The sequence below is a fragment of the Haplochromis burtoni genome, unplaced genomic scaffold (genome assembly GCF_018398535.1).
Source record: "Haplochromis burtoni strain Fernald_Lab_line unplaced genomic scaffold, NCSU_Asbu1 Contig_1064, whole genome shotgun sequence".
Taxonomy (NCBI): domain Eukaryota; kingdom Metazoa; phylum Chordata; class Actinopteri; order Cichliformes; family Cichlidae; genus Haplochromis; species Haplochromis burtoni.
In genome coordinates this window covers 45,911-56,582 of record NW_024583425.1, presented here as the reverse complement: position 1 = coordinate 56,582, position 10,672 = coordinate 45,911, and positions in this window count along the sequence as shown.

Below are 10,672 nucleotides of genomic sequence, written 5' to 3'. Positions count from 1 at the left end.
TAATGGAATTAGTTTGCTAACAGCAACAGGGATGAGTCAGTGAGTCAGTTGGGCTTGTGAATCATGATTCACGAGTCAGTAAAGTGATTCTCGAGTATTGAACGATTCGTTCATGAATCGAACATCACTACTCCTTAGTCCAGTTTCTCCCAGCTGTGTCTCCCTCCTGTTGCCCATTCCCTGATTACCACCCTGTGTATATTAGCCCTGTGTTTTCCTGTGCTCAGTGTCGTGTCGTACCCTCAGAGTTATGCCTGTGTGTTCAGTTCTTGGTGTCATTGTTCAGTTCTCGGTGTCATTGTTCAGTTCATGTTTTCGTTTATCACCAGCAATAAAGCTAAGGTTCTCAGTTTCAGTTCAGTCTCACATTTGGATCCTCCTCTCCATCCGCCTGCACACAGAGCCCTGACAAGAAGTTAGCATGAAGTTAGCTCGCTAGCTTGCATCCAAATACAATATATCATGTCCTGACTGAGAGATTTTGGAAACAAATTCAAACGAACAGCTCTGCTATTAATTTCAACATAAATGAAAACAGAAAACTAAACAGCAGTGACATTTGTAGGGTTACTGAAGTTTGGCTAGTCAGGAGAACAACTGAGATAATCCATCCAAAATATGAGGTTAGTCATTAATATACTGCAACAACATGGGAATAGAGCAACTGCAGTAAATATTTAGATTTAACATTTAAAATTTTTTAAATATGAAAAGTTACAAATATTTTACTAAATGTTGTAAAACACGACTCGGAAAAAAAATGTTTTTGTAAGGTTTTGAACTGAATGTGGAAAAATGTTGCTGTTAATTTCAGCATGTTTCACTTTACAAACGGCGCCCCATGGCTGCGAGACAATTAAACATTAATGAATCAATGGTACAGAAGTGGAGGAAGCAAGAAGAATGAGTTGAGTAAAGTTTGACTTATCTGACCTTTTTTTTTTTTTTTTTTTCAGTTAATGTACCTTATAATCCAGTGCGCCTTGTGTATGAAAACAGACCCGTTCATCGACAGTGTGTCTTATGGTCCAAAAAATATGGTACACGTTCTTTAACATTTATCATCATTTACTGTAGGTGAAAAGTAAAGAGTGGGGAAATTTCACTTATATCTTACCGGTAATTTATTCCTTATTCCTGTATTTACTCAGTATTTCAATGACTTTGGATCGTATCTCCCTAATGATGACACAACTGATAGGAATTTGTTTTCATGGTACATACATATCAAATTATTAAATATTAGGATAAACCCTCGAGAGAAACAGCTTGTTCCTATAGCTGAAGTGCTAGCCGTGTTAAATATAGAGAGTGTATACAGAAACTAGAGATGGCACGATACCACTTTTTTATGTCCGATACCAATATCATAAATTTGGATATCTGCCGATACCGATATGAATCCGATATAGTGTTTTTTAATCAACAAAACTGTTTTTTTAAATATCTTGCTGCAAAACTTGCAACACGCCGTAACTCACCTCAGAACGTTAGCACGTCGGAGCAGTATGCATCACGTGATAGAGCGGCTGTGGCATGCGGGACCTGTCGGTGGTCTGGATAGCATTTGGAGCTTCGCTAGCAACCCGGCATTTCATCTCCGACAAAGTTATCCCGAGAGAAGTAAAGCAAGTGTGTAAGTCCATCTCTGAATGTTTGTAAAGCATTCCTGCGTTAAGCTTAACAAGCGACTGCCTCTTCTTGCTGCTACTTCAATCATGAAACTGCTTAATGATCAGCTGATCGGCTTTTCTGTCGCGAGTCTCTCTTGTTTGTTTTTGGCCCACTTTGCACCAGAAAGAGGAAACCAGCGGCTGAACAACAGCAGCACGTTTAAGCTTGATAAGCTGTTGTTAGAATTTATTTAATATTACTTTCTACACCAGGATCTTTTTCTACGTAGCTGACGGCTGGTAACTGTGCAGGGGCGGATCTAGCAAAGTTTAGCCAGGGGGGCCGATAGGGCATTAACAGGGAAAAGGGGGCACAAAGACATACTTTTCTTTCTTATTCTCATTTAAAATGTCTAGCTTTTAATAAATAATTATCCAAATCTTACACCCAAAGTTTTAATTTGATGTAAAATGAATAGAAGTCAATTACTGTATATAGTAACTATTAAGTCTAATATATATACCCTAGTAAGCTATAGTACTTTTTCCTTTGGGAAGGTACCATCTGTGCAGTCTGCAATTTTGTTGAAGAAAGATGTTGAATCTATTTAATATTTCTTGAAAAATAATTGATTTCTGTGCATTTTTTTTCACACTGCATCAAATTAAGGTTGATTACGTCGATTAAGCATCATGAGGTGGAGCGTGAGGGGTGGTTCCCTATTTTTTATTTATTTATTTTTGTTGTTGCTGGGAGTTGGAACCCTATTAGTTAGGTTGCTTAATATTTACGCTAAGTACTCTTTAAAATACCAGAATAGGGAGGATGGTGTAGGTTTAAGTTTATTAGATTGATCAGTATTGCTGAACTATGAAATTTTTTTTTTTGCATACAGGTATAACAGAATAGCTTTAGTGTAGTTGTTGTTTTAAACTTGAGTATGAACTTATACAAAATGCAGCAAGATATTTAAAAAAACAGTTTTGTTGATTAAAAAACACTATATCGGATTCATATCGGTATCGGCAGATATCCAAATTTATGATATCGGTATCGGACATAAAAAAGTGGTATCGTGCCATCTCTAGTTTCTGTATACACTCTCTATATTTAACACGGCTAGCACTTCAGCTATAGGAACAAGCTGTTTCTCTCGAGGGTTTATCCTAATATTTAATAATTTGATATGTATGTACCATGAAAACAAATTCCTATCAGTTGTGTCATCATTAGGGAGATACGATCCAAAGTCATTGAAATACTGAGTAAATACAGGAATAAGGAATAAATTACCGGTAAGATATAAGTGAAATTTCCCCACTCTTTACTTTTCACCTACAGTAAATGATGATAAATGTTAAAGAACGTGTACAATATTTTTTGGACCATAAGACACACTGTGATGAACGGGTCTGTTTTCATACACAAGGCGCACTGGATTATAAGGTACATTAACTAAAAAAAAAAAAAAAAAAAAGGTCAGATAAGTCAAACTTTACTCAACTCATTCTTCTTGCTTCCTCCACTTCTGTACCATTGATTCATTAATGTTTAATTGTCTCGCAGCCATCGCCGTTGTGATAATGAAACATGCTGAATTAACAGCAACATTTTTCCACTTTTAGCTCAAAACCTTACAAAAACATTTTTTTCGAGTCATTTTTTACAACATTATAAAATATTTGTAACTTTTCATATTTAAAAAATTTTAATTGTTAAATCTAAATATTTCTGCAGTTGCTCTATTCCCATGTTGTTGCAGTATATTAATGACTAACCTCATATTTTGGATGGATTATCTCAGTTATCTACAGCTAGCCAAACTTCAGTAACCCTACAAATGTCACTGCTGTTTAGTTTTCTGTTTTCATTTATGTTGGAAATAATAGCAGAGCTGTACGTTTTAATTTGTTTCCAAATCCCCGCAGTCAGGACATGATATATTGTATTTGGATGCAAGCTAGCGAGCTAACTTCATGCTAACTTCTTGTCAGGGCTCTGTGTGCAGGCGGATGGAGAGGAGGATCCAAATGTGAGACTGAACTGAAACTGAGAACCTTAGCTTTATTGCTGGTGATAAACGAAAACATGAACTGAACAATGACACCGAGAACTGAACAATGACACCAAGAACTGAACACACAGGCATAATTCTGAGGGTACGACACGACACTGAGCACAGGAAAACACAGGGCTAATATACACAGGGTGGTAATCAGGGAATGGGCAACAGGAGGGAGACACAGCTGGGAGAAACTGGACTAAGGAGTAGTGATGTTCGATTCATGAACGAATCGTTCAATACTCGAGAATCACTTTACTGACTCGTGAATCATGATTCACAAGCCCAACTGACTCACTGACTCATCCCTGTTGCTGTTAGCAAACTAATTCCATTAGTAGAAATATATCTAGCTTATAATTAAAATTGTGGGGGGAAAAACAACAGCCAGTTTCGTAACAAAAGCATTTCTGCTCTGAACTGGAAGAAAAAACCCTGAGTAGAAGCTCACATCAAGAAAATAGCTCCTCGGTTCAGAGTAGCATCGCGCTGCTAACATGCTAACAACACATTTGAGCTACTCACCCCCTCCCTTCCTGTGCTGAATCGTAAGCATAAGCGAATCACTCAGGACTCGCTCACCCCCTCCCTCCTGTGCTGAATCATAAGAGCGAACGAATCACTCACTCACTCACCCCCTCCCTCCTGTGCTGAATCATAGAGCGAGCGAACGAATCACTCACTCACTCACCCCCTCCCTCCTGGCTCACAGCTTCTTCTTCTTCTTGGTTGGCAACCAATGTTAAGGCGCATTACCGCCCCCTGGCTCACAGCGCAGTGGACATTTAGATGAGAAAATATATACCGTATTTACCGCACAAAATCCTTAAATCTTCACAAAAATCGACAGTGCGCCTTATAATCTGGTGCGCCTTATGTATGAATTTTGGTTTGTGCTTACTGACCTCGAACCGGTTTTATGTGGCACACTATGCTCAAAAATCTGTCAAAAAAAGATTTTTAGTGCCACTTTTTGGAGCATTACGGTTACCGTTGCCAGGAGCCTCGCGGAGTAATACGTACTGTGCTTCAACACAACATTACCGTGTTGTGTGTGTATAACGACTCCAAAATGGCACCCGCGAAGAGACACGCTTACGAAGCTGATTTTAAACTTCGAGCAATTAGTTATGCAGAAGAGAATGGAAATAGAGCAGCTGCCAGACAATTCGGCATTAATGAGTCCATGGTGCGCAAGTGGAGGAAGCAAAAAGATGACCTAAAACAAGTAAAGAAGACCAAAAGGAGTTTCCGAGGGAACAAGGCGCGATGGCCGCAGTTAGAGGACAAAATTGAACAGTGGGTTATTGAACAGAGAACAGCAGGTAGAAGTGTCTCTACAGTCTCTATTCGACTCAAGGCAACAGCGGTAGCACGTGACATGCAGATCAACGACTTTCGAGGGGGACATTCTTGGTGCTTCCGTTTTATGAAAAGGCATAATCTCTCAATCCGCACAAGAACTACTGTCTCACAGCAACTGCCAAACGATTACAAAGAAAAGTTGGCCATTTTCCGCACGTACTGCCAGAATAAGATCACTGAAAAGAAGATCCGGCCAGAACACATCACTAACATGGACGAGGTCCCCCTCACCTTTGACATCCCCGTGAACCGTACTGTCGAGAAAACAGGGACCAGTACGGTATCTATACGCACCACAGGGAACGAGAAGTCATCCTTCACTGTAGTTCTGGGCTGCCAAGCTAATGGCCAGAAACTACCACCCATGGTCATTTTCAAGAGGAAGACTTTGCCAAAAGAAAAGTTTCCGGCCGGCGTCATCGTCAAGGCTAACTCAAAGGGCTGGATGGACGAAGAGAAAATGAGCGAGTGGCTGAGGGAAGTTTATGTCAAGAGACCGGATGGCTTTTTCCACAAATCTCCGTCTCTTTTGATCTACGACTCCATGCGCGCCCATCTCACCGAGGCTGTCAAAACCCAAGTGAAGCAAACTAATTCGGAGCTTGCCGTCATTCCGGGTGGATTAACCAAAGAACTCCAACCACTAGATATTGGTATCAACAGGTCGTTCAAAGTTAAATTACGAGCTGCGTGGGAGCATTGGATGACAGAAGGCGAACACACATTCACCAAGACAGGGAGGCAACGCCGAGCGAGTTACGCCACTATCTGCCAATGGATCGTGGCTGCTTGGGCTAAGGTATCAGTCTCAAGTGTCGTCCGAGCTTTCACGAAGGCTGGAATAATCACTGAACAGCTAAGTAACAGCAACGAGACTGATTCGGATAATGATGAGAGGGATCCGGGCATGCTTGATGCCGAAATTGCCCAGCTGTTTAACTCAGACACTGAAGGTGAAGAGTTTGATGGATTTGTGGAAGTTGAATGAACTGGAAATGTAAGTGTATTGTTCAATATTTGATGTTTAACAGCTTAACAATGTTAATAGTTACTGTGAATGAGTTGGTTAAATTTTAACTCATCCGATTGTTTTATTCTGCTGAATGCACTTTAAACGCCTTTTAATCCGGTGTGAGAGGGATCCGGGCATGCTTGATGCCGAAATTGCCCAGCTGTTTACCGTAACTCAGACACGGAAGGTGAAGAGTTTGAGGGAATTGTGGAAGTTGAATGTACCGTACTGGAAAAAGTGTATTTTTCAATATTTAATGTGTTACAGCTTAACAGTGTTAAGAGTTACTGTGAATGAGCTTAATAAAGGTCGAGTTATTTTTTGTTTGTCTTAATGCGCCTTATAATATGATGCGCCTTATGTATGAAAACAGAGCCAGTCTTCAACAGTGCGCCTTATAATCTGGTGAGCCTTATAGTGCGGTAAATATGGTATTTGACACACTTAAGGAAAATACTAATAAAATACAAATAAACAAAATAAATGTTTATTAAGCAATTTTGATAGGAAATTGCTTAATTTTAGAAATGTTTTTGCTCTTTTTTCTCTATAAAATAGTTGTTTTTTTTTTTAATCATTCATCTTAGCAGTGGGATTTACATGAAAAGGAAACAAATTAAGTTTGAGTGAAAATGTAAATTTTTTGCACTCTCTGGTCAACTGACTCAGTGAATCAAATGACTCAAAACTCGATTCACTTTGGTGAGTGACTCATTAAAACTCGATTCAGTAAAAAGAATCAAATTTACCATCACTACACTAACGAGCGCAGGGGAGCAAAGCTGCACACACTAACATAAGACAAGACTTTCACAATAAAACAGGAAATAAGACACAAGGACGCAGACTAAGAAACACAGACTTAACACGGGCAGAACTAAAAATAAACCAGAATAAGCTGGAACATAGAACATCATCATAATCATCATCATCATCACAAGCACTAAGAGAATAAGGAAACAATCAAACACACCAAAGTAACTTGAAACGCAGATTCATCATAAAACCCAACAAAGCACCAGAGAAACATAAAGAACAATCCATCATTCAAAAATAAACCAAAACATAACTCAAAATACTGGGTCAAACTGACCCAGAACCGTGACACTTCTAAATGCAATAAATTCTGTTTTCATGGATGCCTGGATGTTAAACTTAATTGTTACACCTGGTAAAGCAGCAACACTGATCATTTTATTAAAGATGAAAAATTTAGACAGTTTTTAACTCTCAGTGATGCTGCAGTGTTTGTTTGACTTTGGGACCTAAAGTGGACGGAGTTTAGGACCCAGATTACTCTCGAGGCTCCTGACTACGGTAGCCGTAATGCTCCGACAATCATCAAGCGGTGCGGCTTCGTAGCTTAGCAAAGTCCTACTAAAACATTTCATTCTTTCTTTCTTTTTTTAAACAATATTTTTATTGCTTTTTGCAACAGCATACAAAGATTTGTTTTCACAGTAATATCCCCCCTCACCTCCCATCCCTGCTCTCTCCCAAACATCCATCAAATAAAAACACTTGAAATATGCATACATTAGTAAAATATGTGGCATTTATACATATTGAAGGAATTGAAGGACACCAGCCTTGCACGTCTTCCCTTCTAGAAGATGCATGCTTAAATAAATAAGATGAATAAAGGTTTTGTGAAATGACTACTGGGTCCGGTGCCGTCTCTGGATGCCCGAGGAATAAAAAGAACCGGGGTGAAACTGATTTCGTAACAATAGCTAGCACAGACTAAACAATTTTCCCGTCATCCACACTACTACAGGAGTTGTCCCATGTTTATTTCTTTTATAAAGTTTTTAAATGGCTTCCAAAATCATCAAAATATGTTAACTTGTTTTTGAGAAAGTACGTTATCCTTTCCATTGCCATACACTGTGCCAAAGAATTTATCCAAGCACCAATAGCAGGAGGATCTGATGTTTTCCAATTTAATGCAATCATACGTTTTGCCTGTAATGTACAATAATCCATAAACTTAATTTGATGGGCTGTTAGTTTAAGATTTTTAGAATACACTTGTAATAGCAACATTTCTCATCTAAAGCAATCTTTTTATTCAAAATTTGGTTTATTTTGTTCATTCACCTCCTGCCAAAATGCACAGACAATTCTGCATTCCCATATACAATGGAAAAATGTCCCACGGGTTCTCCACATTTAAAACATGTATCTGGAATTCTGTTAGTTATATTTGTTCAATTTCACCGGTGTTACATATTTTGCATGATCCAATTGTATTGTAATAACTTTAGGTTACTATTAATCGATTGTTTTTGTGATTTTAAGCAAATTGACTTCCATGTCTCCTCAGAAATATTAATATTTAGGTCATTTCTCCAAGATTCTAACTTAGAAACTGATGTTACTGGAGAGGCAGAGACAATCCAGTTATAGAATTTTGAAATTAAGCCTTTGTTACCACATTTTTTCACCACTAACTCCTCTAAATTATTAACTGGGGAATTTGAGAGACTGATTTTGCATGGAAGAAATTAAGCTTCTAATCTGTCAAATACTTAAAAGTTTTTGGGGGATTTGAAATTTTGAGACTAAATCCTCAAATGAAACCATTATTCCATCACAAAAAAGATCACCCACTTTCTTAACACCTTTTTCTGCCCAACCCTGGAACCCTGCGTCCAAATTTCCTGGTGCAAATAAAGGCATTTCCCCAAATAGGACTAAACTGAGAGAGATTATTCTTAATATTCATCATTTCTTTTATTGTAAACCAAACTTCAATCATATTTCGGACTATAGGATTATTTGTTTCTTTCTTTAATTGTTTTGGCTGTGCAGAGTATAAGTACAAGTTTAATGGCATTTTAAGAGAATTTGCTTCCATCCCCACCCAAGATGGGGTATTTTGGGATGAAAAATAAAACATTATTGTCCTTAGTTGAATAGCCAGATAGTACCAGTAAAAATTGGGGCATTTCAACCCCCCTGTATCAAAGGGAAGATACAACAAAGACAAGCGAATGCGGGGATGCTTCTTGTTCCAAATAAACTCTCTGATAATGACGCTAGTTTAGTAAACAATCCAGCAGGAGGAGCCAGTGGGACATTCTGAAACATATACAAGAGTTTAGGTAATACATTCATTTTAAGAACACTTATCCTTCCAATAATAGATAGTGGTAAACTTATCCAACGCTCCAGATCTTTGGAAATTTTCTGTAGAATTGTATTATAGTTAAGTATCGGCACATCTTTTAGTGAAGGAACTATTTTAATGCCTAGATAAGTGAATTCAGAATTAACAGTAAAGCCAGATATATTCTGACTTACGTTTTGATTATACCCTTATTTAAGTAACATTAATGATGATTTTGTTACATTTACTTTATAGGACAGGGAGGAAGAATGAAAGAAAGAGAGGGAGAGAAAGAAAAATAGAGGGGAGAAGAGACAGTGAGAAAGGGGGGAAGAAAAAAAAAGAAAAACAAACAAAACACCTGGATCACCCAAACTGGTATACTAAATCCTTTACAGCAGGCACAGAAGTTTTTAGTTGCTTTAAAAATAATATGACATCATCAGCAAATAAAGCAATTCTATGCTCCTTTCTACCAATCTTAACACCTTGTATTTGTCCACTGGTTCTAACAGCTATTGCCAAGAGGTTCAATAGCTAAAAGGAATAAAAGTGGAGATAATGGTGAACCCTGCGGGCACCCTCTTTTAATGTCAAATGGTTCAGAAATTATCTCATTAGTCTTAACCTGAGCAACAGACTGACAGTGTAGTAGCTTGATCCAATGCAGAAATAAATTACCAAACCCAAATCTAACAATGACATCAAAGAGATATGGCCATTCGATTCTATCAAAAGCCTTCTCCGCGGCGAGCGAAAGAATGGCTGTATCTTCCTGTTCACTTTGATTATGAAGAATGTTGAGGACTCGTCTTACATTATGAAAACCCTGCTATGTTTAACAAATCCATTTTGATCATCTCCTATAATAACTGGAAGAGCACTTTCTAATCTTTTGGTAGAGAATTTTACAGATAATTTAGTGTCTGTGTTAATTAAGCTTATAGAACGCATGTTTTCACACTTGTTATTTAGTTTTCCAGGTTTAGGAAGCAATATTATCAGGGACTCCCTCAATGACGCAGTAAGATTACCAGTATTAAAACATTCTATATACATATCTAAGAGGGGCTGTGCTAATTTATCTTTAAAGTATTTATAAAGGTCGATTGGAAATCCGTCTGGGCCAGCTGTTTTACCAGCATTTGGAGAGTTTATAGCATCAATAATTCATATAATAGACATATTTCTTAAGAGAGCGCTGAGGTCTAATCCTATCGTCAAAGTATTTTTGTATAGGTCAGATTTGGAAATCGGTACTGACCAGTTAGTTTTACAGAGCAATTTGGATGATGTTTATAGCATCATGTTAAATCTCTCGGTTGACTATAGCTTATATAGTTCGCGCTTCGGTCTAACATTTGGGTCATTGTTGTTTTCTGTTGTGTCGTGCAAATGATATGAGGTAATATAAATTCAATTTTATTTAGAAAATAAGACTTGCATTCTCTAGTTAAGAATTGTTGCTATTTCGGGAAAATTATATAAAAACTGATTTTCATTAGAA